This window comes from Danio rerio, chromosome 6, assembly GCF_049306965.1.
Source record: "Danio rerio strain Tuebingen ecotype United States chromosome 6, GRCz12tu, whole genome shotgun sequence".
Taxonomy (NCBI): domain Eukaryota; kingdom Metazoa; phylum Chordata; class Actinopteri; order Cypriniformes; family Danionidae; genus Danio; species Danio rerio.
Genome location: NC_133181.1, coordinates 18,830,270 through 18,838,582, shown reverse-complemented (window position 1 = coordinate 18,838,582; position 8,313 = coordinate 18,830,270). Strand labels below are relative to the sequence as shown.

At 35.3% G+C, this 8,313-nt stretch overlaps 1 pseudogene; it reads left to right on the top strand.

Annotated features, from left to right (window-relative positions):
- The first annotated feature begins 344 nt into the window (after positions 1-344).
- On the top strand, positions 345-5,249 carry LOC141386239 (uncharacterized; annotated as a pseudogene).
- The last annotated feature ends 3,064 nt before the right edge of the window (positions 5,250-8,313 follow it).

Here is an 8,313-nt window from a genome sequence, read left to right as displayed (position 1 = left end):
TTTACATGTTTGTAATTTCATTTTTGAGTTATTTACTTGGGATATATTTTATATTTGTGATTAGATGTTACTTGAGAAATGTTTATAATGATGTTAATAAGGTTTGACCATAAAACTGTGAAATGTGAGATACAGTGGAATTTGTTGTTCATCTGAAGTCATGTTTTATTTACAAAATACACCAGAGATGTTAATGTCTGTTAACTTTACCAGGTAATGATCATCATTTTTGTCATGAAGACTCCTGCTCCGCACCAGAGCCAATGCCTTCCACTGACTGACCAATGGCTCCTGTTCCTGGTTTACCTGTCGCTGGTCAGAAAGAGCAGGATCTGAGGGATTGTCTCAACATCCATCAGTCCACTCTCAGCGGGATTAGAAACACTTGGGTCAGTTTATTTATTTAACTTTCTTGGCGCAGTTGGAATTTGGATGTCTCCTAAGGACATTAAAGCCACGATGACAAGTGTGTGTTCGGCAAGAAGACTTACACCTAGTTATCATTAGCTGTGTTTCCATCCAAAGAGATTTATCCACAAAACTGGAATATTGCATAAGACATTTGTGAATAAAGCACTGTTTCCATCTAAGAGAACAAAACTGGTCACTTCCTGATAAACCGGCACCAAATATAAAAAAGAAAAAGGGAATTTGCTGTGGTAGGAGAAGACACTGGTCCTTTCTCTTATATAATAAATGACTTGCGCCTGGAGATAATAATACTGAACCAGTCTAAGGATGAACTTTGGCTGAATGATTTTAGAATGACCAAAACAACATGTCAGATGCTCTACATTGTGGTCGGTCCACTTGTTTGTCTAATGCTGTACCATCACTCCTAGTTATCACATAATCTGTTAAAACAAAATTACATGACTTTCTTTGATGCGCATGTTGGAATTTATTTCAGTAAATGTCTTTCCATCATAGTTGGATGATTCAATTTAGCATTTTAATTCTATGTTTGACGTAATCTCAACTGAAACATGGAGAGAGGGTGGGAAAGATTAGACAAAAAAAACAATCAGCCAATATTGTATTTATATCAATATCACATATCACAGCTCTGCCAGTGAGGGTGGTTGAGCTCAAGCGCATCAAATGAAAAGCAAATGGGAAGCGTCTTGAAAATGGCGGGTTATGTCAGATACTAGAGAGCATTTGAATGATCAAGATTTGATGAGAAACTGAAGTATGAGGTGATGGGGAAAAAATCATTGATCCAATTAGATGAAAGTGAGAAACTGCAAGCTTTGGATGCTTATATCAGTTTTATATCTTCTAAAGACAAATTCTGTCACTCGCTGACATGTAAAAAATATATTTTAATTTCACATTATCTTCAAAGCAACAGTCACCAAAATGACACAATTAGGATCAAAGCCTAAGGGCCCTATCACACACTCACCGCAATAAGGTGCAAGGTGTGTATGGCGTGATTAGTTGCTATTTTCAGATCAGCACAACTGTAATTTTCATGCTTTGCACCACGTTGTTTAAATAGCAAATCCATTTGTGCCACTTTGTGGACTCATGGGTGTTCTGGTCTAAAAATGTGGTGTGTTAAGGCGTATTGTTGGCGCATTGCTATTTTGAGGAACTGAAATAGGCCACGCTATTGACCAGATGAATGCTGGTTTAAAGTCCTGTGCAGAGCGTTAGCTAAAGTTAAAGAGTAAAAGTAAAGCAAAGAGAAATTAAAGAGGCCGACTGGAGGAGGCTCAGTCTTCATCCTCGAACAGATGATTTGTCTAACTGTTTTCTCACTAGTGAAGCGTTTAGTTTTTCCACTTACAAAGTCCACCATGTATATAGAAAATGAGCCATGGTGCAACACAGCTGACTCTTACTACACGTTCACACCGAAAGCATCAAGAGCGTCAAAGGTCGCTTTGGGCGCCCTGGTGACAACGCTGTCTGCCTTCACCTTTGGCGGCAAGAGCGTCAAAATTCGCTACATTGATCTTGTATTTAAAGGGGCCGTTGCAGCATATCAGTCACATTACCACATAAAACATGCTTTCAAGCGTGAAAATGTTGCACACTTTTTATCAAATTTATTTAACAATGGAAGATCAAGTTGCATGTGGTGTGGCTTTGCTGCACTTAATTATCTAATGTGTCTATATGTCTGAAATATTCTGAAGCAGCAATACTGTTTTGTGCTGAGAAAATATATATAACATTAATTCACATGAGTAACTCACCAGTAACTTTTTAATGTATGTTCCTGTGAGAAAACATTGCAAATAATTGGAAATCCAGTGACCGCAATAATCAAACCTGTGGAAACAACTGTGGTCAGAACCAAAGTTCACTGTGGCTGTGTTCTCTGGACTGCTCTCGTGCGGCAGACTTCTACATTCTGATTGCTTGCTGCCGAACCACATCATAGCTCATTACCAAAAAGTTAACTTGATTTCAACTCTCTTCGACGCCCACACCGGTGAAGGCGCGCTGCACTACTCCTCACTGCCGACTTTCATTGAAAATGAATGAATTCCGGCTACTTTGGCGCTGTCGCCGCTTTCGGTGTGAACATACGGTTAAAGATGAGACTCTGATTGGTTTAATGCACATTTTGCTGAAAACACACCCATAACTCATGAAGAGAATAAGCACAACCCTGTCGGACCATGCGCCAGAGCACAGAACATATTTTCCTGTCCTTAAAATAGCAAAATTGGATTCGGACATGGTCTTAATGCTTTTGTTCCATGCACTTTAGACTTTATGCTTAGATTGATAAAATAGAGACCTTTAAGGGGCAGTTTCAAAGAGTTATAAAATAATTTTGTATGGTATTTTGAGCTGAAACGTCACATACACACCCCAGGGTCATCGGAGACTTATTTTAGATCTTGTAAAAAGGGGCATAATACTGTAGGTCCCGTAACATTGTTATTTCAGACTGGGTCTCTGCTTCATCAGTGTCTGGGTGATTGCCTGTCACTGTGGACCAGTAGTTGACATGTCCAAACACTACTTTATTTCCAATACGAGGCACAGAGAGACAACTCATTTGTATTTAAGGCACATACACAGAAACAGCACTTTTTAATCTGAAAAAACAACTGACATTTTCAACAGTTTAAAACAAAAACAATGTATATAAATAAAGATATGTAGAGTATTTAAAGCTGAAATTTCACAGACACATTCTGGGGACACCAAAAATAAAATAAGTGAATAATAGGTGCCCTTTAAATGATTAGTTCACTTCCAGAATAAAACGTTACAGATAATGTACTCACCTCCTGACAGTGTGCCACTGCAATAGACACATTTCATGGTTATTAAGTTTGATGAGTCGTCAATAAATGATGATCAATTAAGGGAATTTATAATATCATGCATCACATACAGCATTACTCATATTGAGCAGTTCTATCACTTTAAACACTGGGTCGGTAATGTGCAATGCTTTAAAATGTGCAGTTTTATTCTGAAACAGGAAGACAATGGCCAGTTTCAGCATCTTGAATGGGGTGGGACAAATCAAATACCAGAAGAGCATTTGATTGGTCAGCAGATGTGATGAGCATCTGAAGTTTGAGGTGTCATCAAATAATTTCTTGTTTCATTTTGCTGGAAATGGCAAATCCTAAAAAAGTATTTACATTTTTTTAAGAAAATGACCAATCATCATGCTAGGCAGGCGAGGCAGTGGTGCAGTAGGTAGTGCTGTCGCCTCACTGCAAGAAGGTCGCTGGTTCGAACCTCGGCTCAGTTGGGGTTTCTGTGTGGAGTTTGCATGTTCTCCCTGCCTTTGTGTGGGTTTCCTCCGGGTGCTCCAGTTTCCCCTACAGTCCAAAGACATGAGGTACAGGTGAATTGGGTAGGCTAAATTGTCCGTAGTGTATGAGTGTGTGTGTGAATGTGTGTGTGGATGTTTCCCAGAGATGGGTTGCGGCTGGAAGGGCATCCGCTGCGTAAAAACTTGGCACTGTACTAAAATGTTGTGTGTTGTAAATGTATCTGATCAGGGGACATAACAGATACAACTATAGTGACTGTGATGATGAAAATTTATTTGGAAAAAAGAGACTGGAAAAGAAAGGCAGAATGGAGGATCTTTCAGAAATTGATGCAGCACCGCAAGTACCATCACCACCAATGACTATGGCAGAATCCTTAAGAACACCATCAAGATGCACAGTTACTTTACGTTCCAGTACCCCTAGGAACATTTACAGTCCTTGTTCCAGTGCAGTTGGAGATCAAGACAGAACTTATTGCAACTCGTCATGTCTTTGTAAGAATTCAAAACATCAGTAAATTTGTAAAGGCTTAATGTAAAGCTAGAAAGTAAAGATTAACTAGAGAACAACAGCAGTATCTATCCCACTGTTGAGATATATGAGATGTTATACTAATTCATTATTTGTGTTTTTTAGCATTACTGACTGAACTTATAAAATCACAAGAGGTCATAAAGCAGCAACTGGACCTGATTCTCAAAAATCAGCAAAAACAAAGCAGTACTCTGCAGCGGGATGAAACTCCAGATGCAAGCACATTTGACCTTCCTTTGTCCAATTTATTTGATTTAGAAAAGCTTGAACATCAACTAAAGGAGCAGCCCGAACAAAGGAAGAAAGTGGTAAGTTCAAGCTCTTTTGTATTTCATAGATTTTTTTTTTATTTTAATTTATTTTTTGTTTGTTAGTTTATTTTACTTATTGGTAGGTTTTCCACTAAAGAAGCAGTGTGGCGTATCCTAGGAAAGCTTTCCTTGGCTAAACAAATGAACTGGAGTGGGGCAAACCAAAAAGTGGCTTTTCGTGCACTCACCCTAAGGACTGTCGTAGTCAGTAAGTTGATTTTAAATATACATTTCAATACATTTAGAGGCTGTTATTCATCTGTGCCAAAATACCTTTTATGCTGAATGTGTATTTAAATCACCAGAGGAACAAAGAATCTTTATATAATGTGATTTTAAGTCCCATTTAGGTTGTACTTATGTGAGAGCAAACATGAATCTGTTTTTTTTTTTTCGATTAACATTTGTACTTGTTCACAACAAATCATCTGTTTATCTTTTAATCACAGATGCAGTGAGGACAAATGTCCATACCAATAGCGCCACTGATGAAGAGGTGGAGAAATCCTGATAGGGTTGATGGAAGGAAGGAAAGAGAGCAGCTAATGTGTCAAATGTCTAAATCACTTTATTTTTTTTAATTATTTTATTTTATAACAACATTTTAAGTGTATTAAGATGGTCCCTGATACTTGGGCAATTTGTTTCTTTCACTTTCTCTCTATATATAGAGAAAGTATATTCATGCTATATTCATATATATTGGCTATATATATTCATGCTATTTCTTTATATATACAAACATATATATATATATATATATATATATATATATATATATATATATATATATATATATATATATATATATATATATATATATATATATATATATATATTATACTATATTTGCTATTTCTTAAACTGGTTTCTGTTCAGGTTTTTTATAAAAAAAATAGCTGTTTTAAGATGTCTTGTGCAATTTCATAGATTTTTACATGGGTATTTTAAGTTGTTTCCTTTTTTTAATTTTGTGCAGTTTCTAAGCTTTTTTTTTACAGTCTATTTGGAAACTTTTGTGCATGTGCAATTTCAGAATTTTTAAAAAATCTTCCTGTTTACTTAAATTTGTTTATAATGTGTCATTATTCTGCAGCTTCATTGTTATTGCTTTATTGAAATTTTTAATTCTTGAGCAGTACAACATGTATTCAATTTTATTATTATTTGTTTAATACTTGTTTAATCAATAAATGTTTTTTTTGTTATTTATTGTGTCCTTTGTTTGATTATTTGCAATGTAGAACATGTATGCTGTTTGCAATTTATTCAAAGGTTAAACGCTTATTTACTGTTATATCAACACAAATGGTCTATAAGTTGTGACTATATTGTTCTCTGGTGACTTAAACTGTATTTACACACACACACACACACACACATAAATAAATATAAATTAGAGACACAGCTTAGATACCGATTGAGGGACGTAAACAACAACAATGGTTCTCATTCTTTCCTGGATTACATTTTTAATTAGCTCCCAGGAATCCAAAAAGGTCCACATATTGATTTTATAATGGAAGTCGTTTTAACATTAAGATATGATTAAATTGCCATTGCTTATATACTTAAAAGATGGCGTTACAGGGACCCAAATCCTAACAGAATTATTATTATTATTATTATTATATTCTACAGTGCTTCACGGAAATCATACACTGCACGTTTAATCAGGGTAATTGCATTTGGTGGCGCGGTGGCGTTGCTGTGGTTACTATAATCAGTGACGTTCTAAAAAAGAATGTGTTCGAAAAGCCGTCGATGACGTTGAGAAAGTGTGAGCTGCATTAAGTGTCTGACCATCGCTGACATTAGCGGTATGTAAAGATCTTTCTAAAAGTATCATTTTAAGTTGTTATATTTGGTTGTTTCTACGTGCTTTTGGTGACGGACAAAGATTTTACTATTTCTCTGTCTAGTTACTCTGTGGATTGTACTGAATGTTGGTTGGAATGTGAGATTGCCTTCTTAACTTATTTTGGCGACTTGTCAATTTTAGGCATTTGAATATATCTATTTTTCTAGTTTGTGTATTCTGTTGTCTTCTTTAGCAGCTTATTCATTATCGTAGAATGATTTTTGTTATGTTGTCAAGTTGGTAAACCGATAGATAAAACATTTTTGTTTGTTTGTATGCTTCATTTGTATATTGCTATTTAAAATTTGCAGATTGTTATTTGTTATATCATCAGATTAATTGATCTGTTATAATGTATTTGTATGCTGTCAGCTTTAACACATATTCCATATTACTGCTGTATTTATTTACTGTTTTATTTAATTGTAATTTATGTCGGCGGCCTGTTCAACATTTGTAGCTTTTGATTGTTATTTCTTTTATTTACAGCTTTACTAATTATTGTAACACATTTATTTATTATAAGTTCATAGATTGTCATCTAGTAGAGTATTTACTTATAGCTGCGAAATATTAGTTAGAACAGAATCAGACTGGAGACAATGGTAGATGAAACCTTCAAAGAATGGTGTTAAGTTTAATTAAGGACTTGACATCTTTTTTAATTGTATTTTGCAGATCAGAAGGGACCACATGGAGAAAAAAAGGAAAATTACACACCACAGCAACGACTGGAAATGGAAAAACAGATGGACGGCTGCATCGATGGAAGTCCTTCCAGGATGAAAGGGGTGTTGTTAAGTATAGATAAGTGGTTCTCAAACTTTTTCACTTTAGAAAGAATTTGTCTCTCGAAGTACGACCTATGCCTATATAAAATGTGTTTAAATTAAGTTAATTAAAATCATTACCATTCGTAAAAAGTAAAAAAATAAATAAATGCTGTACTTAAAGGTAAAGTATTAGCATATAGGAGCCTATATTCGTCAAAACCTGGAAATGTAGCTCGGGCCTCATAAATTTATGTCATCATATTCATATCATATACAAACCAAATTGCATGTACATATGATATATTTGAATGGGGGAGACCAGGGATAGTTGTGCTTCTATTATATTTCTCTACAGATCTTTAAGATCTTACTTTACAAGTGTCTGCTATTAAATTGCATATAAGTTAATTTTCAGCGCATACAGAAATCGTGAACTCTTTTTAGTTTCAAACAGGAGGAGTGAAATGTACAATTCAGCCCACAGTTTGGGTTATTTGGGTAATTTAACATTATAAAATAAGAATTAAGACCTAAAAAATGGATTTGAAAGCTTTTCATTCAGCATTGAGCTTTCAATATAATTTGTGTCTCTGTGTTTCAAAGCTGAATAAAATGTGCATCAGATTCAACAATTGAACACTATTTGTGTTTGCAGCCTTCATGAGCCCACAGAGTTCAAACACTGAGCTCAAACTACTTTTGACTTTCTCTTTAAAGAGCTATAGGAATACTGAAATTAAATCATATAAAGACATTTTTGAATCTGCTTGGGGTTGGTGGAAACATTTCACCGACGTTACGAGCAAGTTATTAGCTTTTATTCTTACAACTGACCCAGTGTTATGTGGCCATGAATCTGTTCTCCCACAGCAAACAGCTAAAACATTATCACCAACAATGTGGATTAAATATATCCACACACAGATTACATGGGTTTAAGTACAAATCAGGCATTGATATCTTAAAAATAATTCAAGTAAAAAATATTACTTAGCTGAAACGTAGTGTTTCCTCTCTAATATCTGCTGTGTCTGCCACAGGACCTGGTCAGTCATCCACGGCCAGAGGGGTTA